At 37.7% G+C, this 26,823-nt stretch overlaps 1 protein-coding gene and 1 long non-coding RNA gene across 5 annotated transcripts in view; one reads left to right on the forward strand and one right to left on the reverse strand.

Annotated features, from left to right (window-relative positions):
• ANK2 (ankyrin 2) overlaps window positions 1–26,823 on the reverse strand; it is a 521,075-nt gene that overhangs the window by 297,090 nt on the left and 197,162 nt on the right. The gene's annotated exons all lie outside the window — the stretch shown is intronic.
• LOC140700106 (uncharacterized) lies at window positions 18,086–26,544 on the forward strand. 2 transcript variants are annotated; one of them, XR_012078326.1, is made up of 4 exons: window positions 18,086–18,168; window positions 23,850–23,965; window positions 25,660–25,741; window positions 26,330–26,544. It is a non-coding gene; the product is annotated as an uncharacterized lncRNA (long non-coding RNA). The 2 variants fall into 2 exon arrangements; XR_012078327.1 differs by having other exon boundaries at window positions 18,095–18,168; window positions 23,883–23,965.

Below are 26,823 nucleotides of genomic sequence, written 5' to 3' on the forward strand. Positions count from 1 at the left end.
TCCTTTTGTAATCTAAACAAATTCTAATGTATTTACGTGAAAATTAGCAAGAATTGTCATGATGTCTACTCAAAATAGGCCTGAAATGTATTTTTTAGCCTTACTTTTATATTTGCATTGAGTTCAGTTTCATAATTTTAAAAAGTAGAAATCTTTTATTATGTGACAAAATACTATTTTCCATGGTCTGTTTTTTGATTTCCAAATTTACATTAATTTTCAAGAATTTTTAAAATTACAGTATAAAAAATACCTACCTATAACTGCCAGCAAATCAAAATAATCTATAATAAATATTATAGATGTAGATTACTACTTATTTGTTTATTTGATCTTCCATCTGCTACCAACTGAGAAAGTGGCCATATAAAAACAATGTTTTTTTTACTGTGACAAAAAGCAATTTTTTTACAATGGAAAATGACTTATCTGCATCATTAAAGAAGTGCAAACTTTGACTAGACACATGGAGGAAAGTGAACTCAAAAACTACAATTTACTTTCTGAGAAAGCAATGCTGAAATCCATCTTTCTCAGAATTTCTTATTTTAATAGTGACTGTTATCAAGTGTTACCTTATCTGCAATATTGGCTGCAGGTATGACTTTCAAGCTTTTACTAAATGATAAACCAATACTATCACTCAGAAAACATGGCAAATTTTGTGGTATCTTTTGCTATCATTTGGTAATATCCAAAGATTTGTTATACACGCACATATATATCAATACATATTCACATACATTCCACTGGATATATTTTTACCAAATTTCATATTCAATTTCAACATTTTAGATTCTAAGTAGGTATTACACTATAGAACTTGAATTTTGGTCAGCTAACAGACACTTATCATCTGTTACCTAAATTGGTATAAGCACCTCATTTCTTCAAGGTCACTTTAGAGTAAACAGACATAATTACTTTTCATCACGGTAAGCCTATGGAAAATAATCAAATTAGTACTGTAGAAAGAAAAGGCATTATTAATTCTGTTTTTAAATATGTGAGTCATACAGCCTTGAAATTATTGGATAAATAGTAAGTGAATATGTACTAGACAATTTCCATTGTACAGAGGCAAGGGATCATTCTCATACCCCAAAATATTCTGTATACAGAAGGATGTAGTCAGCCACATCTGCTTAAGTATCAGTCACCCCCACAACATAATTACTTGTATCAAAGACATTCTGGGAGTTCCATATTGGACCACATATTCTCCGTTTATTGCTTTACTTCCAACTGTTCACTTCTGCAGTTCACATAGTATTAAATAATCTCTACTCAAAATAAGGCTCTTCTGGATGTCAAAAAAAGGTACTATAAAAGGGTAATATATATTTATATAGAAATACACAAAGAGCTGTACAGCCAGCAAAGAATACAATAAGATCTAAACTCACTGGTCACCATGAAATAAATCTGAGAAACCATTCCAAATAGTAAAAGTTCCAAAATGCACATGGATATTTCTTTATTTTAAAGTATTAAGGTACATGATATTTGCATTATAGATTAGGCCATCACATGATAGTGTCTACATGACCCCGACTCCTGAGTCGGAACTTGAGACTGCCATCCAAGATCCTCAAATACACAGATGAAAACCCACCCTGAGGGGAAGGAATCCTGTTTGAATATTTGGAAATCCAATGTATAGCTTCCAAATTAAAAATCCAGCTTTAGACAAGAATCTAAAATTTGTACCTGGCATGACATTAGGTTTTTAGAATTAGGATAGTTCATTATAGAATCTTTCTGTGACAACAGCAATAATAAAGACACTTCCAACATCCAGGCAACTATGAGTTAGAGTCTGGTTACAACATTATTTTTTAAATCAAAAGTTTCTAACCAGTTCCAATAATATCATAGCTGAAACTCAGAATAACAAAAATATATAAGTATGTGTGTATATCATTTTTTCCTACACTCTTGAGACTGTTATATGGGCAGCATACAAAAAGTATCTCCCACTATCCTTTTTGGAAAGAAAAATTAATTGCTCTACAAAGGAAAAAATACTTCCATTCAGCTCATTGTCTTCACACATGGATAAATTATAAATAAGATGTTTAAGAAAATAATCAGCCCTTAAAATTATTATCAGAAAGAAGCAATAAGGAGAAGAATGTCATTTTTCCATTGGACTCTGGCCAGTGATTCAGAAAGCTGTTCCAAGAGTAGCTCTTTATCTGATCAAGCCATTCTGTCAAAGTAGGAGTAAGTTCCCAAACCACATATACTTGTTGCTGTTGCCTAAGAACTACCTTTACAAATCAGGCATGAGAGCCACTTGGGGTCAGACCATCTGGAAGAGTTTGCAGATGAAACAGACCTCCCATCTTCTCCAAAAGTGTAGGTTCCTACGTGGGCCAGGAGACAAACGCCTGACTGCCCCGTGTAACAGCCCAATCACTCCTACTGATTCTTTAACAACTGGAAAGAGGTCCCTGCTGTGTAATGAGATTATGGAACACATGATAGATTAGTGACCTTTTGAATTAGGACAAGCAACATGAACTCACTAACAAACTCCCTCTTATATTGGAGCAGCTATGTTAAGAGTGTCAGCCATTTGCCTAAAATAGCTCAAGCACAGATGGAAACACCAATGTAGAAAGAAAGCTTCATTCTTTAATGTTCCAGTGCTAAGACTAGGCACTCATATTTGGCTTGGCTTATTATGAAAGCGTCTGATAATTTTAGTCAACAACTACATAAAAAAAATTTTCCTATTTGGATTTATAATTGTGTTTTTGAAGTACATTTGAAAAAAATCAATCCAAAATAGACTTTTAGATTCATTGATCATTGACCAGTCAGTGAAGGCATATAGGTTCAGTGGGTTTGGACATGAAGAAACCCTTATTTTGTTTTTTCATTTTTGATCCTATTTTAACTGTTTAAAACTTTCTTCTATCAGCAGAGCACAGGGTTTTGGAGACAGGCAGAATGATAGATTTGACCTGGAGTAACACCTGGGTAGCTATATGAATTCAGTCAGGGAAGTTTTTCAATCCCTTTAGACATCAATCTCATCTTTAATATGAGGATAATACAGCATCTACTCATCAGATTATTGTGAGGGGAAAAATTAGATAATCTATGTAGAATTCTTAGCACAGTGGCTAGCACCTAATACTATGATAATTTCTCAATATTTTTAACTATTCCTTTTTATTTATTCTTGTAAAATGTTGTTCCAATGTACTGAAATATTTTTCCTAATGAATACTTCTTCTATAATTAAATTGCTCAGCTTATTGGTTAAACCATAATTTATTCAAACAAATTTGACTTAGGTAAACATCATCATAAAATCATAGAGAACCTTCATTTTACTTTCATTATTTTACTATCGTTGCTCCTCATTTGGATCTTCTACAAAAGACAGAATTCCTTTTCACATTGAGGAGATAATTAGAAGATAATCTTGACACACACAAATGTGTCAACAAAACATTCATTTTTTAAAAGTGTGTGTGTTTGGGTAATAGATTTGGGTTCGGACACATCTAAGTGTTCTCCTGCACTTTCTCCCTCTGATCAGCCACTCTTTGAGGTTAAGAATGAAGTCCATGCCTTTGAGAATGAAGATAATTGGCCTGTCTGGACTACAGTGGCCAGACCAGCACAAAGCCCTAACTAGCTGAGCAATTCAAACCAAAACCCAGTCACTATTTATCCTAGAACTCCAGTACATGGACTTATTCAGTGTCTCAGAGTAATGTGTTATGAACATTTTATTAATGCTACTCAAATGTGGTTTTCAAAATAGTCTAAATTTAGGAAAACAAATGCATAGTTTAAGGCTTTTCACAGTCACTACTATAAATTATAGGCTATGAGCAAAACGTTGCCAATTTCTGAATTCTCAAGTATAAGTACAAAATTCTCAACAACAACAAAAAGAATTTTACATACCTACTTTATTTTGCTCCCATCACTTGTTTCTTTTTGTTCTGAATGTTGTCTTGGAAGAAACAAAGCCTTTCACTAGAACTAGGGGGTACACTCTACAATGTAAATTCTATTCTAATATCAGATTTATGTGTCCAAAATGATCAAACAATTATAGTACCTTGAAAACCACACCACACACACACACACAAACTGCTCTGCAAATAAACCTCAGTGCAAATTTATTTTATCTTGCTGAATCCACAAACTTTGATGCGTGTCTTCTGAAATGGGTGGCAGAGAAGCTACTTACAGGACATTTCCTCAATCCTTCTCCTCACCTTGTGCTATACAGGATAATACACTATCATCAGGACAGAGCAGTACCTTGACTTTCTACAGAGGATGGGATGCTGACAACCACACTGAACCATATTGAATATGCCATTAGTTTTCTTTCAGGAGATTAAGAAGAAACTTCACAGCCCTGAGTACAACAAATTTGCCTTAACTCTGTCTTGGGCACACGTCCCCATTACATGCTGCGTGACCCAGCAATGCACAGGTGTGCAGCCCAAACCACACCAAAGTACTAGGACAGAGGAATGATTTGTAAGTATACACCTTTGTGATAGTCTTCCCCTCTTCATGCTGAGGCAGAACAGAACTAATTCCAACAGGCTATTCATGAAGTATATTCTTTGGCCATTTAAAAATCAGCTTTTGAACAACTTTTCTACATAAATGACGATATGTGATAAATCACACTAAGGCTCAGCTGCATAGACAATTATTAAGTATACTTACTATGTATGGTTCATGACAGTAACATACACATACCAAATTCATATGTAGATCTCATCTTCTGAATGTGACTGCTCTAAGAGGACACTGAAATGATTTACTGTCAATTACATGGAAAATACTAGACAATTGTGGCAGGTGAGACACAGATTTGACTGAATGTGAGAAAACTCAAGCAGATATTCATACTCATCTAAATAAGCCAATAGGATGGGTAGTTCTCATTGTTCTAACAGCATCTCTAAACTACTGAATGCAAAGTGTCTGTACTTGTTCTAGTTTTTTTTCCTTCCTGATTTTCATTTTAAAATATTGGTCTTTAGGCCTGTCACCTCCCCCTCTGTGCAGTGATTATGGTGAGACAGTGCTATAAAATAAGAGAGGAGGGCATCTTGCCACCACACCCTCTGAATTCAGGGCAAATATTTAGAACACCTAGGAAAAGGAATCTTTGGGGATACACAATATATGAAAAGAGAACTGAAATTCTGACACAGAAAATACGAAAGTTCTCATATACAATTCCCATAATGTTTTGCTTTTTTAAAGTTTTCAATTATTTTTTATAAGTTAGAACACCCTGCCCTAAACTGATTCAATTTGCCACATAGAGATATTTATGGTCAAAGATCAGCATTATGATAAATTATTACATTATTACACTAAAATACCTGTAAAAAGGTATCACTTAACTAGTACTTGGTGAAACATCCTAGAATGGTCCACCTTTCATTTTTAACTTCTTCAAACTTGCAAAAGCCACACAGATCCTAATGCATATTTCTGTCTTCACAGTTTTATTTCTAAAACACTCCCTTACTTCTTTCTCTTTAACTTGGAATGCTCTCTGAGCTGGCAATGGTTATAATTATCCTAGAAGGTCAAAGATGGCCAGAGGTAAAGTGATTGGTCTGATGAAGATGGACAAAGACCACGTGCATTAACCTGTAGACAGACCAGGCAAGCGGAAAAAAGGGAAAAGTTGTGGATTTCATATTCTAGGATCTGAAAATCCAACAGGACCTGGCTACTTGGAGCAAACTCAAAAGTATGCCAACACACAAAGTGGGCTAACCTACTACAGATACAGCAATAACCAAATGATAAAAGCCATTTTCAGCTGATATGTAAAGTCTTAGAAATTCCTGTATGAGTGTTCTAGGTAATTACCGTCCTGTGTTAACCATATTAGTGTCTCTTAAGGTAAAGGCAGAAGTTGATTATTTGTACAGTTTCAAAAAGGGTTGCTATTAGATCGAGATGCCTTGTTAATTTGGAGGCTTATTGACTGGAATTTACTACTGACTACAGAAATAATGTATAAACATGAATATATTTGAGGCAAGGCATCCCAGATAAGATGAGTGGGATTAGAGAGATACAAGCCATAGGACACCAAATAATCACCCAAGTGAGATGGACTCCAAAATGTAAGCCTACAACTGACCAAAGCTCAGAGCACCCACAAAGTTCATAACTGTGAACCATAATAAACGTCTCAATAGTTTCCTAACCTTTAATGTGACTTGTAATTATATGGCCGGGACTAACCCATCCAGATTGTCTGTGTATCCCCTTCCTTCATACTCAAATATTATCTGAAATTCAAGGCTCAGGGCTATTGCTCACCCACTCGTATGGTTTAATGTTTTGACAAAATCACACTGCTCTCTTGCTCTTCTCCAGGCTCCTGTTGGATTACTTTCAGCAATATACACTGTAATAATCATTACTTATAATACTTAAATGTATTACATAATACTTATAATATTTCTCTGGATTGGACATTTTGTGGAGAAGAAATGTCTGCTCAATCAGATTATAAACTCTGTGAGGGTATCAATCATTGACTCTCAGCCCAGCAATGTCATAGCAGCTACTGCAACGCAATATAACTAGCAAACCAATACAAAATTACTGAATTAAAGGAGCTTTCCTATGTGTCAGGAGAAAACATCTAAATTAAACTGAGTTAAACAAGCTGATTCTTAGAAATTGAAACTCATTAAGCAAATGTTAGAAATTAAGGTCTTTGTCTTAATGAGCACAAACACAAATTAGTGGGTAGAAGAAGATGGCAGTTGTCTGCAAGTTACCAGAAAAACATGAATAAAAACCTGGTCTGGTAACTAAGTCGAAGCTTACCCTCTAGATTTAGGTGTATCGTTAACTAGAACCGTTCTTACTGTCTCCCTCCAGCTTTTAAAAATTGACCCTCCCTGAAGGGTTGGCAGGTATTAATGGATTTCAAAGAAAAGAAATATCCTATCATATTTACTTGGTCTCAAGTATTTCTATGAAAAGATTGTCTCGTTTGGTAGCAATTCCAACTCTACCCTTCCAAAGTAAAAGGAAACTGAGATGATACGTTGATTTGTTGCGATGAATCCTGCTCCTGCCCACTGAGATAAAAATAGGCAGTGGTTTTGTTTCTGCTCCCAACAGGAATTGGAACAGCATACAAGCAGGAAAGAAATCAAGCTAGAGACACATTTATCATTTAGTGGACTCTGAATCGGGACAAGGCAGTAACAAATACAGATTAAAAATCTGCAATTCTATTTCAATATGCAATCACTTGTCTCTTTAGAAACTTTATCGAGAAGCAAAAAGAAATCTCAAACACTTCAGAAAAAAGTATATCAAAAAGAGCCTTCCACAGAACAATTATTGAGAATAGCACACTCACAAAGTTCCTCAAGAGAATTAGAACTCAAATTGTGAAAGTAGGATCAACTTTTTTTGCTAGCTTAATGCAATATGCCTGATCCACATGAAGATACCTGTTTACTTCTTTTGCTGTCTCCTTCATTTTTGTGGATTTTCAAAGCCCAGTACCTTGTCTGTATAAACTAAAAGAAACAGCCACACCAATATATCACAAAATGTAATGAAAGCAAAAGGAGGGACAAGAGAAGTCCTGCTTGGAAGAAAATTATGGACAGTTGAGAAAGAAATCCATTTTATGTATTCTTCCCAGAGATTAGAGTGAGCATTTTGAAGAATGTGATCAACTGATGAAACATAGGGAGCAACACTGGAGGAGGAGGAAGGTACAGCTCAGTGGTAGAGCACATGCTTAGCACAAGGTCCTGGGTTCAATCCCCAGTCCTTTAAAAAAAATAATAAAAATAAAATAAATGAATATATAAAACTAATTACCTTCCCCCCCCCCAAAAAAAAACAAAAGATTTTTTTATAAAGATTAAAAAAAACATTGGAGGAAAAAATCTGGAGGCTATCTTAGAAGATGAGGCTATAGATAGCTTAGAAGCTTTGCAAGAGACACAGGAATAGCTTAGCATAGAATAGCTTAGCATCTGGTTTCCACGGGAGAAACGGTTCAAAATATGTCACTTGTTGATTGGTGGGAAAACTGCCTATCATTTCTCCAGCACCATCTCTACATGAGGTCTCTGAGTCTCCAGTTCCTCATCTACGAAACTGGGATAATAATACTCAACAAGAGTTATTTTGAAGATTAAATGAGACCGTGTATGTGAAGCAGTTCTAGGTTCTAGGGGTAGAATAAGGGGGAAAATTCTTTCTCTTTCTTTGTGTCATCGCTGTTGCCATCTAGGCTTAAAAGAAACAAATGTAAGGGGAATCTAACACATCTAATTGAAATCAGAGATTCTTCTTTCTAAAATAGCTCTACTTCATGCCTACTGACCACATTCTAACGCAATGGTTCTAAACTCTAGAGCACATAAAAAACAGTGGGGAGCCTGTTAAAAATCTCCAAAAGTGACTGCACAGATCTAAAGTGGGTCCTAAGGATTTTATTCTTTTAGCAGACAACCCAGGTAATTCTGGTAGTTGTGGTCAGCAGATAGCACTTTACTCTAAAAAAGATATTATAGGATTAGTATCTAGCTATTACTCACATATGAAATTAGCATGAAAAAAAACAGTATTATGAAAGTGGGTCAAAAGAGATGGAAACAGAGACAGACATAAAAAAGAAAATCACAGAATACCAGGTTGTAAGGGATTTTTCCATCCAATAAAAAAAATTTCCATCATCTCTGACAGATGGTCATTTAAAATACCTTCAGTGATGGGGAATTGCTGTCTTCAGGCAACACATGTTATTTTGGGTTATGAACTGATGTAAAATAGAGGGTCAATCATAAGTTTTTGGAAAATGAAGAAATGGGGATATTATACATGAAAGACTTTGTAGACTTGACTGAACAAGACAAGGCACCAACTAAATTCAGTACTAATTTGACTGCAAGATAACTTGAATATCCAAATGTTGAATCTGCTACCTGATTCCACTAAAAAAGCCAAGCTTTCTGTGGCTGCTGTAAAAATAAACCTTAACTATGTTTCTCATTCATCTTTCAATGGTGCATCATTTCAATCACACATCTGGTACCACTCTCAGCTCCCCATTTAGGCAGTGGCAAGTGAACAGCAAAAAAATTATATAACATCAAAATATTTTTGCACTGCTCATAAATATTTTAAAACAATGCTCCAGATCAAAACTTCTTAAATGAATATTGGATATCCTATCTTATATTCTATCTTACAGAATTCTATCTTATAACTCTGTCATTCTAGCTTATAACTCTGTTAAAAACAATAGTACTTACTTATATTTTAATCTTTATATAGCTATTCCACCAAATGAGGAAAATGGAAATAAAGCCACTTAATTATTTACCTGTTTTAGAAGAACTCACAAAGCCTAGTGGTTTCACACAGCTCTGTCACGTGTGACTGATGCTCAGGCATTTCCATCATCCTTTATGCAAATTATCAAAGGCTCCTAGACCTGTTCCAGTGCAAACCCACTGCCATGTCATTGATACATAATTGGAAAGTGTCAATTACTGAACACTAATATGGCCTTGGACTATTTTAATCTAATCTGCCAAAATAGTGTCCAGAAGAAGAAATTTTTATAGAGTCACCTGGGATTTAGAATAGGCTAAAAATCCACCCTGATATATTTCACACAGGTCCCAATGCTTCCTTGTAGTCCAGGATTCAGGTGAGAGAGTAGTTCCCATATCCTCTCCTCCACTGAACCATCACTGGAAAACCAATCCCAAATCTGCACCTTAGGCAATATTTATTTGTGTGAAATAACTGAGCCTTGAGGAAATGATTTTGTTAAAGTATTAGATGAAAAAGGTTTCTTGAGCAAAAAAGCTATCTGATTTGTTTTCCTTGGACACTAAGGAGCATCCAGTAGCAAATCTGTCTCTCTCTCTCCAAAGGGTCTTTGTGTTCAAGCTTGAGAAAGAGAAAAGCAGCTGCTGACATCCAGGAGCTGGCCTGTTACTATCAGCTTGACCTTGGTGTTCACTGTTGAACGTAAATAACTTCACAGAGCATCATCATCAGATCAGACCACCCTGTGACCATGAAGGAGCAGGACAAAAATGGCACCACTCCCTTATCATGTCTAAATACAGACAAAACATGAACATCGTCCAAGCCAAAACTACCAGACACCCACTTCTCTTGCTAACTGAAAGGCTGCTGCTTCTTTACCAACTACAGCTTTAGTCTGCCATCCTAGAGATCAGATTTATTGGGATACAAGATCCTAAAACTGTTCCTGCTTTCTGAGAGCACCCAACCCAGAGTGAGCCCCCAGTTTCTTGGACTCTCCCCCAAATCACTCATTCAAAGCCCAAATCTAGTGAGTGGTTGCTAACTCGGCTCCTCATGATGTGCACCCTCCATCACTGCAGTGAGTTGTAACTCCAAAACACCCAACCCCTGATGTGTCCCGGTGGTCTTCTCATGGAGGGCATTGACAAGCTCAGTTACTGAAGTCAGAACAGACATTCTTAAGAAAAGCTGAAAGAATTTCTGTCTTCCAGATACTAAAACTCTAACATAAAATAAACTCTTTGAACTTATTTTCTCACAATGTGGGTTTTGTGGCAAAGGTCTCTTTAGTTCTGTCCCTCAGAAGAATTCCTTGTATGAAGTATAGAATAAACAAGAGGATTATGGCTCATCTGTTAAATATTTACTTGAGGAAGAGGCATATATTAAAAAAATATGACTCAATGTGTAAGATCAACACCCAGGCCACAGTGATCCTGGTGGTCCATAATCCTGGATGCTTATGTAGAATCCTACAGTGGATTCAATACGAACTTCTCATAGAAAAACAGACAATAGAATCGAAGTGAGAGGACATTGACTTTGCTCCAATTCTTCGACTTTCTTTCTCAGATTTCATCCTTATTAGGGATGCTTATCTCTTGATTATTATTTCCTTAACAAAGCACATTTAATGGTCTATTAAATTTACCAGGAGAGGGCATTGTATTGTATTTCGTGGCTTGGACAATTTAGAAGTTTCTAAATATGAAAATTTAAGTTGCCTGCTATGTAAAAGATGTGAAGTGGGAATCTAAAGACCTAGGGTACATTTATGTAAATCTCAAGAATTTATATGAGGGGGTGGGTGAGTATAGCTCAGTGGTAGAGTGTGTGCTTAGCATGCATGAGATCCTGGGTTCAATCCCCAGTACTGCTATTAAAAAATAAATTAATTTTAAAAAAAGAATTTGTATGAGATAAAAAGTTTCCAATTATAGACCATAACTTTCAACATTTTGAAAAATGACTACAAGCCTTTGCGAAGTACCAGTATTATATTCTACCTCTCTCTAAAATATAAGTAGACTTTCCTTCTACATGGTTTATTCCAATAAATAATTTCTATTTAAGGGAACAGCAACAAAACCTTAAAGTTACTATCATCAACTACATACTGCTCTAAAAATTTTATATACATTATTTCCAAACCTTACAAAATACCGAAAGTATACATAATTATTCACATTTTACAGATGAAGACCTGGATCAGAGAAATTGATAGGTTCCAAACACGCCATATAAAGGAGAGTTAAGATTCAAACCCACTTACACCTGACTTGCCCAGCTGAAGGATGTTCACCTGTGTGTGTGTGTTTTCTTTTGGAGTGAAATTACTTTTAACTCTCAAACTGCACCGTGTTTTAACAGCTCATTTAATACATGCCTCTTCATGTAGGCACAAACATACACAACACATTCAAAACTTGCGATTAATTGCTACCATTTTGACTGCAAGTTTGGAAAAAAATTTGCCCCTAAAATAAATATGTTTGGGAAAATGGAGCTTTAAAAATATTATAGTTATCACATATGATAATTTCATCTTCTTGACCCCATCATATACTTTAAGATGCCTTAGGTGTGTGAATTTAATGCCATCACTCAGAGTTTAAAATCTCCTTGAGATACATTCTCCACCCTTTTAGGACTTCTGAGTATATTGTTTCTAATACAGCACAGGGACTTCAGAGAGAAATGAAGAGAATTTTGAAATGATATTGTGAATGCAAGCAAAAATTCCCTTTTCCTTTCTTTTTCCCTATCTCTTGCTCTCCTCTTTTCTAATTGTTTTTTCTTTAAAAGAAAAATGTTGCTCAATTAGGCAACATTCTATAAAATGCCCTCCAGGTCTGGGGGATCCAGAATCCCTAGGTACAGAAGGACATTCTGCCAATGTTCCCGCCTGCCCTGAATTATCCTTTAGCCTTTATCAGATTGCATCACTATCTTCATGCTATTATTTAAAAGCTGTCATATGTGGCATGCTTATTTTTATCAAATTACATGGCATTGTGCAAATATACTAATCCCTTGTTTGCTAATACAATGATTTTTTAAATATCAGAGGTTCTGAATTATTTTAGTTTTTTTTGAAATATGAGACATTTAGTACATCAGAGATCTATCATTGTGAAGCACAATGCAATTTCAACATTATCAAAATAAAACATACTCATTTGCTCAGGATCCTTATGTTTTTAACCTGTTCATTCAAAACCCCATACCATCTACTACTGGAATCCATTTACATGAGAATCACAGATCCAGCCCATATTATTGACTCAGGGAATAAATGGGTTTTAGGAGACTTTATTTAAAAGGCATCTCTTTCGGAGGTGGGGCTCAATCAGCTCTGTAAGGCTGCAACAGTTTACCAGGAGTCAGGCCATAAAGAAAGAAGTGCTGGCATTGGGTGGGGCTGAATAGTTTACATCTTTCCCCACTGTTTCTCACTGGTATCATTTCCATGAAAATCAAGGGTGTGGAATGTGTGCCAGGGTAAGAAATCCTACAGACCGCTTTGTGTGCCCAACAGCCCCCACCCCATAATATCGTTAGCTGTTTATTTTAATCAGTGAATGAGCTGTCTGTCACATTAGTGTCTGGGAAAACTGCAGAGGAGCTAAGCAAACCAAAGAAAATATCATGCTGGGGATTATATTTTCCCTGTCACAACAGTCTTTTCTCCTTAGGAAGAAGACACTTTGCATGGAACCAAAAGGCATTTGCTGTCTAGCCATCTCAAGATCATCACAGAGCAAACACATCTGGCCCCAAATCTTCCTTTTGCTTCCCAATTCACCTTGCTTAACACTTCCTTTGAAACACACCCATTCTAAAAATAAAATGACCCTCTCTGTACCCAATTAACACCAAAGGCATCCAGCAGTGGCCACAATCCTCATGCCGAACACACCTTATCTCTGCTCACTTCACCATGCTCCAGTCCACGAATCCATTATGAATCATGGTCCCTTTCCTATTTTCAAAAAGCAGCGTTTGCACCTGCCTCTTTAAACAGCAATGCTTGGCACTGATATACTCTATAGTTACTCACAACACTCCACGGATTCTAAAGCCTCACTGACATTACACGCTCACACACACACACCCCTATATACAGACATTCCTAATTCCAGCAATTTACCTTTTTTGGTCTTTTTCTTCTCTGACTACCGCCATTGAACTTCTCCCCACTGTCGCTTTTCTGAGCTGCATCTTCGTTCATCATTTTGAACAGTTTGGAAATAAAATATCTCTGCCATTAAACCCTGCCGCCTGTACAGACCACTAGCGAAGATGCACTTACTGGAGGAAAGCAGGAGGAGGAGGAGGGGTGGGGAAGGGGCGCGCGCTGGGAGGGTGAGGACGGTGACGTTGCTATGGCAGCAGCTGCCACAACTGTTTATCTGACTGCATTGTTAAATCTGATTCAACCAATTACCGCCAGGGACGGGTTACAATGAAGAAAGCCTTGGGGGAAAAAATGCCAGGGACTCGAACAATTTGGGGACTCTGCTGGTTAGTTTTTGACACACCCGCATTCGATCAGCTCTCTCCACCCACACACAAAACCTCCACTTAATTTTCTTGCTACAGGTACTTCAACACAGAACAGACACAATGCATAATGAGAAAACTCTAACACCCTTGCCTGTGTGTCAACCTGAAGAGGTACATTTTAGCCGGTGAAGAGGCTACTCAAGGAAAAGGATTAGCTATTCGTATCCTAAAGTAAATGTAAAAGTTACATTTTTAAGATGTTATTCACTTGATTCCAGGGGATAATTGTTCAAAACTCAGCTCAAGGATGACTTCTGTTACAAAGCCTGGACAACAGGCTCCCCAGCAACCAGGTGACACAGACCACTCCCTCCTCTGTGCCTCCTCTTTTCACTGAATGCTTCTGACAGAGCACCTGTAACACTGCACAACTGCACGTTTACCCAGCTGTCATTTCTTGACAGGCCAGGAATTTCTTGAAGCCAGAGTGTGTGTGTGTGTGTGTGTGTGTGTGTGTGTGTGTGTTTGGGTCAGGGGAGATCACTGAATTTCCAGGAACCAAGCACAATGCAAAAGCATATTAAAGACAAGTTAATGAAGTTTTGTCGGACATATAAGTACAACATCTCAGGTAATACAAATATAAGAAAGCTGTGGAGTTAAAATATGTTATAACTGATCTTACAAATCTTCCTAACCTAATTTTCTTTATTAACTGATGAATAAATCACAATTCCTGATGTTAAGGTGCTTATAATATAAAGTTCCAGAATTCTTCTTGATAAGAAAAGAAATCCGGGCTTGTTTTTATAACAAGAAACACAATTTCATCTACTGGACTGAGGTGGCCCTATTTGTGTATTTATACATGTTAAATTGTAGATGCAACCCAACATGTTTTATACAAATACACATATATGCACACTGAATATGCATCCCTCTTCCTAGAAAACAACTCAAAGTATAACACACAGAATATTTAAATGTAAAACCTGAGTAAGGATTAAACCAGTGAGATAACATATACAAATACCCTTTGAAAATGGAAGGCACTTATGTAAATGTGTCATTGCTATTGCTAATCTCATGATTATTACCAATATAGGTAATTTTCAAGTCAGAAAAGCCTATCTAAAAAATGCTTCTCACATGAAAATGGCTACCAAAATTGGGAGTTCATCTTTCCAGTAAATACAGCAAGAAAACACCTTCTCCCCTCACTGCTGTTGAGAGGGCTTTTTCTCTCTGCCTTTCTGCCCCAAAGACCCTGGCCACTTCCCCATCTGGGGTCAATCCTATCCTGCTGCCTCTCATTCCCTCCACCCTCCTTCTGCTTGAGCAGATCGATCCCACCAGTCATGCCTGGATCCCACAGACAGGAGAGAGGCCATAGGCCTCTGTTTTTCCAAAACAAAACCCTAGAGAAACTTTCACAGCAGCCTCTCAAAGCCCAGCCCCCACTGCTGTCAGAGCCCTCACCAAAGTCCCCCCTGAAATCCTCCTACTCCCTCGCTCCCCCTCACTCCAGGCCTCACTTACTCCCTCACCCATCCCCATTGCACTTCCGTGAACTTGACCTTCTTAGGAGCACCCTCAGCCTGGAAACTGGATTAATTTACTCAATAAACATTTATTGAATGCCTACCTTGTGCCAGAAACTAAGCACCAGGGACACAGTGCCCTAACCACCAGGGACAGAGTGGTGAGCAAAACAGGCAACGTTTTTGGCGATCATGGTGCTTCTATTCTAACAGGGGCACTAGACAGTAAACAAAAGGAATAGTGGTCAGAGCTACGGGGGAACCAGCAGGATAAAGAGAGATGAGAGACAGATGCTAAATAGATACGGAGCTGAGGAACGCTCTCTGCTCTCTAGAAACCTGAACAAAGTGAGACACCCAGCCAAGCAACTATCTGGAGGGAGAATATTCTAGGCAAAGAGAAAAGCAGGTCAAAGGTCCTGAAGTGAGCACTTCTTGTCAAATGTGTTAGAAAAACTATGACACCCAAAGGCGGAAAAGAAGGGAAAAGGAAAACTTTTCTAGCAACTGGAACTACAGGAGAGATGTGTTTACTAACACTCTTCATTCTCATTTGATGCCAGAATGTGTTTTTCAATCAATGGGTTGGGTAGCCCGGTTAGGAACCTAATCATTGTTTTTCCATCACCTTTACAATGTAAATCGCAAACAGATGTACTCATATTTCACTACTTCACGAGTCAGCAACTTCTGATTATGTTTGATCAGCCTCTTAAAACAGTGCCTCTTTGTCCACACCCAAATATATAGAACACAGTTTAAACGCTCTGATGCAGGCCTCCAGTTTTGACAATGAGCTACCACCTCCTGGCCGCTCCTTCCAAAATATTATACAATATACCTTCTTTACAGAGTGGACATATTGTACACATACTAGACCAGCATATCATAGAGGTAAACACCTCTATTCAAAGTGTGAAATAAAGATCTCAGCAAGTAGATAAACAGGTGCTAGTAGCAATACATTCATTATAGGATTAGAAGATATACTTTACATATAAAGAGCATGTCAATCACCCCCATGGTGGTGGTGTGAGTGTGTTTCTCTGTTGAAGCTTTCTATCAGTTTCTCTGTGCCTCTCTACTGGAAATTCTTCCCCTTCTGTCCACGTGGTGCAGGCTTTCATGGGCATGTGTCCAATTGGACGCTAAGCTCCTTGAGGGCAGGATGAGTGTCTATCTTTGCCCCCCCCATGGAACCTAGCACATTGTATGGCATATAATAGGAGCCCAAGGTTTACTTTAAAGTACAATAAGAAAACATTTTCAATATTTACCATGAGTTTATATTTATGGTTAAACTTCTAATGGGTAAATTCTTCATTTCTTAGGTGATTTTCTGTATGTTCTGACATCTAAGAGCTATGCATAATTTCAAATAAGACTTTTAAAGATATTTGAGAGACTGGAGTTGCTGCAGACAGAAAAGTAGTGATGAGAGTACCTTACATTTTTAAGCAGTTTAGAACGGATTGATTTTGGTTCTTAGCATGGAAGACCCATGATGACTGAGCTTTTTGCTCACTGAGATTTCCCAAGCATTTGTAACAATATGGGCAGCTGGCAGGCACTCAAATGTTTAGTGACTTCAGGGGATTCCTGCAACCACACAGGGGAAAGGTTTACATCAATCATAGTACAGGTAAGAAAACTGAGGTTGAAAAGCAGTTTGGGTGCCTTTCCCAAGATAACAAGGTTAATAACCTACAGAGCTAACATTCTTCTGATTCTAAAGTCACTGCTCTTTTATTAAATCATGGCTGGCTTCAACGAAGAGCAGCCACTTAATAAAGTACAGTAAGTAAGATGGGCAGAGACTTAGATGGAAAATGCCAAGAGCAGAAACCACAGGCAGAGAAGACAGTGACCCAAGTAGAAAAGTGAAATCTTTATTAGCTTTATGTGAAGCATATTTTACAGGCATGGAGTTTAGAGGTGATTATATTAATTATAATAAGCCTACTCTATTCTGTTAAATCATTAGAATTAGTAGTATTACAGTGGGGAGGGTATAGCTCAGCGGTGGAGCACATGCCTAGTGTGGATGAGGTCCTGGTTCAATCCCAAGTATCTCCATTAAAGAATTAATTAATTAATTAACCTAATTACCTTCCCCCCACCAAAAAAATTTTTTTAAATAAACTGTATAAAAAAAATAGTACTACAAAATCTGACACATACTATTTTTTTTTTAACTGCAACATTATTTGAGCAGGATAAAGTTCCCTGAAGTGTTAGCAATTACATCTGAGAGATAGGTTATCTTCCAAAAGCTCATTTGTCAGTCAAAGTTGTCTGGTGTTCAAAATACATTTTTCATAGAAACCATGTTTTTAATAAAGGCTTAGTTCTCTAAAACCCTCAAAAGTCTTTCCTAGTCACTTTTACTTGTAGAGAATCTTAACGACTCAGCAGAGATTGGAGAGCAGGGCATCAAACAATTTCCCTTTTCCTCCTGGCCAGCTAGATAACCCACTGTCATGGGGTGAACTGTCTCCCCTTCCAAAAAAAGGTTATGTTTAAGTCCTAACCTCCAGTGTCTGTGACCTTACTTGAGAAAAGGGCTTTCTGTAGTTGTAATCACATTAGGATGAGGGCATAATGGATTAGGGTGAGCCTTAATCCAATGACTGGTATCCTTACAAAAAGAAGAGAATTTGGGCACAGAGACACACCGTGGAAAGACAGCCATGTGAAGACTGAGGCAGAAATGGGGGCAACATAACTGCAAGCCAAGAAAGACCAACTGCTCCCAACCACCAGAAGCGAGGAAGAGGTAAGGAAGGATTCAGAAGGAGCGGGGCTCTGACAACACCTTAACTGCAGACTTCTGTCCTCCGTAACTGTGAGAGAATAAAGTTCTGTTGTTTTAAGACACCCAGTTTGCGGTAGTTTGTTATGGCAATTCTAGGAAACTAGGACAGTCATATCTCCCAGCCACCCTAGCGAATGGGCGCAGCCATCTGACCCAGTTCCAGCCTGTGGCATGTGGGTGGAAGCGTGCACACTCCCAGACCGAGTTAATACGAACGGCCCGTGAGCAATCTTCTCTCTTTACCCAGCTAGTGGCTGAATATAGAGGAAGATATAACCCAGAAGGTGGAAGAGCAACAGGTTTCAAAAAGCCTGAGTCCCTGAATCCCTGGGTAGAGCGGGGACCCTCTGCCTCCCATTCCCTCCTCCACTGACCCTCCTTAAACCTGAGTAGCTTTCTCTCATGAGGGTTTTGTGCTTATGGTGTTTGTTACAACAGTCAGCCTGTCGTTGGTAGCTTACTATATCTACTCATGTTTTCCAGGAACGTGTAGTCACCTTTATATTTTAGGATGCCTGCTATATGAGTGACACTCTCAGTGCATCAAAGCAGAGTGATTGGGAATGGGTCCTATATCTGGGAGCAAAGGTGCGAGTCTGATTTAAAAAAAGAAAAAAAGAGGACCACAAATAATTAGAGGGGAATCATAAGAGATGAGGAGAGCAACATTGGACTAGAGGTAGGAGAGAAAAAAGGATGCCCAATAGGTCAATGGGATCAGAATCTCATATTCTGTATCTCAGTAGCTTTTGTCCACTTTCCTCTTCCCCCTCTCTCCCTTCCTGGATAAAGCCTTTGTTTCTTTTCCTATTTCCTGTTTCTTTTCCGTGCTTCTGCCCATGGTAGTCTCCCTTCTCTGCCTCACTGAGAACAGAAACGTAGAATGCTAGCTTATCATATAAGCAAACACAACGCCTTCTTGAGGTTCTTTAAGGATGTTCTTTTTCTTTTCTTTTACACTTTTGTTATCAATTGGGGAAAATATGAAGATAGCAAATAAAGGAAAAACTTAGTCTCTCAAATTTCACAGTAAAAAAGTCCTGGTATTAGTTGGAATGTACACAGAATTGGGTTCAGAACTGCTCTCCTCCAGTATCTTTCCTGAATTGCCAGGTGTTCCGCACAAGTCTTATTCCATATTGTTTCTCTTCCGTAGGAGACGTGGGGAGAGTCTGTCTAATAGTTACACCTCTTTGGAAGCTAAAGTCAGGCTCGAGGGCCAGACAGGAAACCTTCATTTTTCTCTCCCAGTTCTTTGCTGTTCCACCATCAGCATCCTCAGGAAGTACTTCTCCCTCCCTGTGGTCCTCTCCTTCCTCTCATCTGTCTTCCTCTTCCATCATTCATTATTCCCTTTATTTGAGTAACAGGTCTTCTATTGGGTGGCAGACTGCTACATGCCAGACTCCCTGCTTTAGGGGCTTTAGCATGAATTAGATCATCTTTGCCTTTAAAGAGTTTACAGTGTAAAAGTGGTGACTGTCATTGAACTAGAAGGGTAATAATTCTATAGGAGATGTTAAGGGTATTATGGAGGCATCAAAAAGGGACATCCAACTTAGTCTGAAAGAATAAGATGAGTTTTGAGAGGAAGTGACTTGAATATTGAGAAGATGTGAATGACGACTAGGAATTATCTAAGTGGAAAGAAAGGTGTAAAGTGGAGTTTGGAAAGAATGATTCAAGCAGAATCAACAGCACGGTGAATGCCTCTGGTGGGAAGAAGCATGGCATTGGCAGAACTGAGCCAAGACCCACCTGGTTGTGTGGTAGCCCCTAGCCAGGCTCACAGTGGGACCCCATCCTAGGCCTTAGTGTATCACCAAGTGTGCTTGTCCATGACTGGTTATTGCCCCATGTAGGTATCATAGTGTGATACCTAAACATTAATATATAACTTGTGAATCATGCAACAAGATGACCTTGTTAGCTTATGAAGAATATGTCCCCAGAACTAGGATGTTAAAACCAAGATATGGCCAGAAAAATTTTGCAACCATGTAGCATACCTATTCTGGAGTTTTGGGGAACACGTTTGGAGATAGACAAACCAGTCCTCAACCTGGATGGGAAAAATTTCATGACCACAAAACTGAGCACACCTTCCATGAAGGAATGGGAAGACTTAAGAAGCCACACCCAGCAACACCCCTCAGCCTGGTATCACCAGGTGTCCTTTCACAAAAGTTTCTCTTTGTGCCTACTGCAGCAGATTTAAACTAAAATGAAGCAGTCGTTTGCAATGAGCCATCATCTCAGTCTTCTGTGGGACAACTCTAGGCCGCAGCAAAGTAAGAGAAGAGGGTGACATGAGAAGAGGCCAGAAGTATAGTCTGGGACTAAAGTGTAAAGAATCCAGTAAGCCATGTTAAGGATTTGGGATTCAGACTGCAAAACCACATGAAGCCATTTTTATCTTTTTAAGGAGAGAAGTGAAATGATAAGATACGGTGTTTTTAAAAGTAAGATTCTTTATATAGAACTATTCAGTGGGACCTAAACAGAGAATGAATGAGAAGCAATGTGTTTAACAGGCTGCATAAAATAGCTAAACAAGGTCCTACTGTATAGTACAGGGAACAATACTTAATACTCTATAATAGTCAATAATGAAAAAGAATAGGCAAAGGAATATATATATATAGCTGACTCACCATGCTGTACACCAGGAATTAACACAACATGGTAAATCGACTATACTTCAATAAAAAAGAACCATATTAAAAAAATAAAATAAAATAAAATAAAAGGCCATATCAGCAGTCTAGGGGAATCATGATGGCGGAGCGGACAGATGCATTAGTTAGTCTGTCACCATTAACGGTGTTACAGTCACAAGCTCTGGCAGGAAGTGAGAAGCAAGAAGAGAGTGGTGGGGAGACATCCCATCTAAATAGCAAGAGGAAAGAGATCTCATCTTCATTAAAGTCTCCAATGGAGAAGAGGCCTCAGAGAAACATTTTTGAAATCTGTTTCATTTAACAAAGAGGAAACAAGATTCAGAAAGAGTAGAGATTGTTCCCTAGATTCCGCAACTAGTTAGGAGCAGAAGGAAGACAAGGACACATGCCACCTCACTGAGCAGCTTTTACACTGTGGTAATCTTCACATGGGTAAACTTAGAAAGCCTATGTCAAATATTATCAATTTTTATTTTAAATTAAAGAACCCTCAGCTCTTATGTAAGTTGTAACAGAAATTAGAGAGAAATTAGTCCACTAAATAAGCCTGCCATTCAAGGAATGATTGAGAAGAAGGACCCTTGTTCCTCATGTAAACATGGTGTGTGTCCTGCTCTGGATTGGAGTGGACTCAGTAAAGGTTGCATTGAGATGGATCTTAAAGAAGCAGCAACAACAACTGATTAGGGCCCTACTTCTTTCCCTTTAAGCCAGTCTTCTATAAGGTTTACCAAAGTATTTGGTTGTGAAACTTACCATGTCCAACCTAAAAAGGAGCTTTTGGGACCCATGGCAAACAATTTTAGCACCTAACTTCACCTGAGACACACAAGAATTAAAATTAGCAGAGTGAGTAATTATAGTCTCATTTTACATCAATATCAGTGATGATAATTTGGATCAAATGTAGAATTTCATTGGAGAATAACAAAATGTGGGTGAGCTCACCATGTACATGTCCCTGTCTAGGTCAGATTTTTAGGACACACTGTGATCTGCTTGCTCTACTAGGGTCACTCTGCTCAGTCTCCAGTGATATGAGTTCTTGAAAATAGCTGTTATAATTGGGTTTCCCAGCAGATGCAAATGAATAGCACATTGGGGCAGGCTGTGTCCTTGACAGACATATTTTTCCAATACAATTTAAGTTTATTACTGTAAACATGTTAAACCTTAAACCAGCTTAAAAGTTACAACAAATGTTTTTTTCTTTTTTAACTATAAAGAGAAAGTATGTGTCCATTGATAAATATTCAGCATAAAAATAAGCTAGTGGGAAGAATATAGCTCACTGGTAGAGTGCATGCTTAGCATGCATGACGTCCTGGGTTCAATCCTCAGTACCTCCATTAAATATAATAAATAAATAAATAAATAAGCAAGCAAGCCTAAATGCCTCCCACTAAAAATAATAATAATAATAAAATTTAATAATCCAGAGGCTTAAATCTTATATAAATATAAACCATACTTTAAAAGATGTATAACCATGGTGGTAACAGAAGTGACAAAACCACAAAAAAATCACAATGTTAGAAGGTAACTTAGAGACCACTATATTCAGCTCCTCACTTTTAACAAGTAAGAAAATTGGAGCACTACTTAGCTACTTACTCAACACTGTACCTACAGTTAGTAGCACTTTGAATTAAATTCCAGGTTTTCTCATTCCTAATCCATTATCAATGTCTTCCAATGGGGTGTCTCTCTACTAAAATGAACTTCAAGAAGTCCTCCCTCCTCAGCAAACACACAGGCCCAGTGATGGCTCAGTTACTCACAGAATGGGGGAAAAATTATTTGAGTCATTATATATCAGTCAGAAATGTTTCAGGCATTAGATGTAGAGAAACAAATAGACAAAATAATTGATTTTTTAAAGTTGAAAAATATCCCAAGTTTAGATCAGGGTTTACTTTAACAGAATCACAGTAGAAGTCAAAGGAGGATTAACTGTTTTTCACAATGTTATTCTTTGCCAAAGACCCTCAAGAATGATAGAGAAGTAGTGGAAATATGAACATTAAAGCTTCAAAGAGCCTTTGAACAGATAGCTATAATAAAAAAGACAGTTGACAAATGAAGCTAGTTTGCTATCTTATCATTCCTGAGAATGAGTTATTAATGAACAAACACTACTATTCCTCCTGTTTAGAATATAAGGTCAAAGTGAAGAGTTTATCATCTGTTAGTGCTCTCTGACTTCGGACTACCATCCAGTCCAGACTGATGGTATTCCAAATATTTATTGCCATTACAAACTACCTCATAAACTAAGTGGCTTAAAGCAATCATTTTATTTTGCTCACAAACTTGTGGGCCTGAGATTTGGGAGGGGCTCAGCTGACTGATTCATTCGTATCCACGTGATGTCAAGTGAGGCAGCTAGGGCAGGAGGATCCACCTCCACAATAGCATCCTCACTCATCTATCTGGCGCTGACTGGCCTATCCATGCGGCATCTCATTTTCCAGGGTCTCTCCACATGCTCAGGCTTCTCACTGTATGTGGGTCTCAAGGTGGCTGTATTCTTCCAGGACAACTGGCTTCTAAGAGGCAGGGATGTGGAAAGTACTGGGGCAGTTAAGGGCTCTGCCATATTTTATTGGTCAAGGAAGTCACGGGGCCAATCCAGATTCAGGAGATAAAGAAATGGACTCTACCTCTTTTTTTTAATTGAAGTATAGTCAGTTAACAATGCTGTGTCAATTTCTGGTGCACAGTATAATGTTTCAGTTATACATATACATATATACATTCCAGCATTCTTTTTCTTTATAGGTCACTGACATTGAACATAGTTCCCTGTGCTATACAGAAGTGACTTGTTGTTTATCTATTTTATATATAGTAGTTAATACTTGCTAATCTCAAGCTCCCAATTTATCCTTTCCCAACCCCTTTCCCCCTAGTAACTGTAAGTTTGTTTACTATGTCTGTGAGTCTGTTTCTGTTTTGTAGATAAGTTCATTTGTGGACTCTACCTCTTGATAGGAAGGATGGAAAGGTCACTTTGAAGAAGAGCATATGGGATGGGAGCCATCTTGGAAAGTGTAATCACCACAGATGGCTAGCAAGTAAGTAGGCCGTGAGGGAGATGAAGTACAGGGCTGATTTTGCATACTATAAACACAAGGTCTTCCCTCAAATTAACAGCCTCTGCTTGCTAGAACTGCAGGGATCTGCATTCTTTTATTTATTTATTTTATTAGAAGAAAGGTCATCAATGTTAATTTCTAGAATGATTAACTACATGTTTCTGAGTCAAACTCTACTATTTCCTCTCAAAGCGAAGTCTCTCTTGATCTCAGAAGATGTTTCACGTATTGTACTTTCTAAATATAAGCCATTGTGGCTAACAACCTCACAGGAAGCTTTTTATCTTTGAAGAACAGCTTCTTTTACACTTTTTCAATTCTCACTTTCTTTACAGCCTCCTTAGCCTCTCACCCACTCTTGCATCCATTTTATCGTTCTATATAACAACAACATGATCTGATAACAACCTTAAATTCTACTGTTCACACACAAAAAAATTGATAATAGAAAAAGCTTAAAAAGAAAATAAAAGTATCTTACAACTTAGGACTTACTTCCCCTAATGTCTAAAAAGAGAGACATGCAGTGTATTTATTGTTAGCTTTAAATCCTATACCAGGAAAATAATTGGAAGCCAGATTATTAACTTGCTACCTACACAGTTACTACAGCCCAGAATTTAGTATTTAGTGATTTGTGTAAAAGTTGGATATGTTTGTTCTAGGCCTTAACAAACCCTAGGTATCTGGTGGGTTCCCTTTATCATTCAATATTTGTCCTCTTCTATTTAGGCCTCATATTTAGTGTTTATTGCATAGTAGTAAAACTAAAGCAGACAGTGTCTATTTTAATTAGTCAATCTGCTTAACTACTAAGAATAAATCATGCCTCAGGCCTTAATAATATAGTGATCAACAGACCTGGAAAGGGGGTCTCCAAATTCAGGTAGGTAGGAGAATCTTCCTCAAGGAAGTTATTGCAAAATTCAGGAACCAAAGTATGGTCAATTCACCCATTTTAGTCACACTGACTACATATGGAAATTACTACATAATATCTGCTTCCCAGTTTACCCTGCATAAGTGTCCAAAAATAAAAACTTTCAGACTGTCAATTCACAAAAACATTTAGAATATAACAACAATATATGCAATGCTATATAGGATGTAAAGGGTGAGAGCAAGCACTATTTCACAAATCCTATCAGTGAGCCCCGGGATATTAATGCCACATTTGGATCTTAGACTGTTCTATCTAAAACTATATGAATCTAAGTGAAAACTGACATACAGCATTTCAAATTACCTTTATTCCTAGCTAGTTATCAGTTTTTTCCAAGATCCATAAATCCCTCTACCTAGAAAGTGTTAAGAATTGTGATGGATTGAGATCCTACTTGCAAGCTAACAAGTTAGCCTGCTACAATTTCATGGATGCTGGCAGAAGATATGAGACTCCTGGGTCCAAGACAAAGAACTTTATTACTCACACCACAGCAAGCAGCATGGACATCAACATACTTGTGTCAGTTTCCCTTACTCCCAACTCTCACAGAGGTAAATCTGTATGGTCCAAATGGATGCCTGCTCACTTTGTGGATTGTACACGGGAGAGGAACCCTGAATCTTTTATAGTAGGTAATAAGCATATCTGTACTTTGCTCCAAAGGGAGCCATTTTCTTTTTTATATCGGATAGTAAGCATGCCTGATCTTTGTTCCTCTATCTTCCAGGGCTGTTTGCTATACCAATATCTTGAAAAAATAGTCTAGAACAAAGACAGCCAGTGCCTCTGCTTGCAAGGTGTACAGGAAGGTAAGAAGCCCACAGAAAATTATCTCTTTGACAGAAAGTTTCAATAAATAGAAGTTATCCTACAGTTGAGGAGATAAATGTTAAATTGTTCTTTGTGACTGTCTAAATTTAAGTGGAAACTAAATGAGGTTTCCTGCAAATTCTCTGCAGTCATACATACATGTCTGTGCAGTAACTTTTAAGTTAGCTTAGTTGTAAACATACGGAAGATTTCACACATTATCTATAGTTTTGCCAGAACTACTATAGCATACAATAGGAGCAATGGTTTGAAAGTCAGTACATGTAGGTTTTTAATCAGCATGCTGTCATTAACTGATAACATGGCTCACAACAAATCATATCATTTACCCAGACTTTAGCTTCTACATCTCTCAGAATGTGTGACCATTCTCTTATTTTCCTCCTAGATAATTTTTTACTCCTTTTTTATTGCTAGAAGTCCTTGAATTTATGGACCTACCTGTTAAAGGGGAAAAAAATGACTCAAAGAGAATTTAATGAGCAGATTAAATAGCCAGTGATTCCATATCAAACAGAATGTGATGGAGCTGTCTTCATTTTCAATTTCCCTTCCTTTTTTTCTAGTACAAAACAAGGACATTGGAAAACTTATGAGATGACAGAACCTAACTTTTCTCAAGGTCAGTAAATGAAGTCAGAAAATAATGAGAGAAAACAGAAATGCTGACAGTTCTGAGACAAATTATTTAGACCTGGAAAACAAATTTGGCATTTGTACAAATGCTATGGAGTTTTACCCACCATGTGGGACAAAAATAAAAAGTCTATTAGGCTTAAAAGCTTTGTCACTTTTTCCTTTTCTCTTTCCAGGCTCCCGTACTCAGCAAATACAACCTTTTGTCTCTACCCTAGAAATACATGAATGTAGTCTTACTTCTTGCATCTATTCCTATCACCACTGTACCACCTCTTTTTCTCTCATATCTGAACTATTTTAATCAACAGGATTTGCTGTCTCATTACCTTCAGGTTTTATCCTTCAATCTGACCTCCAGACTGTTGTACTTTTATTCTTCATAAAACATTTTTTCCTAATCTTCAGCACCCTCAGAATAAAG

The sequence above is a fragment of the Vicugna pacos genome, chromosome 2 (assembly GCF_048564905.1).
Source record: "Vicugna pacos chromosome 2, VicPac4, whole genome shotgun sequence".
NCBI classification, from domain to species: domain Eukaryota; kingdom Metazoa; phylum Chordata; class Mammalia; order Artiodactyla; family Camelidae; genus Vicugna; species Vicugna pacos.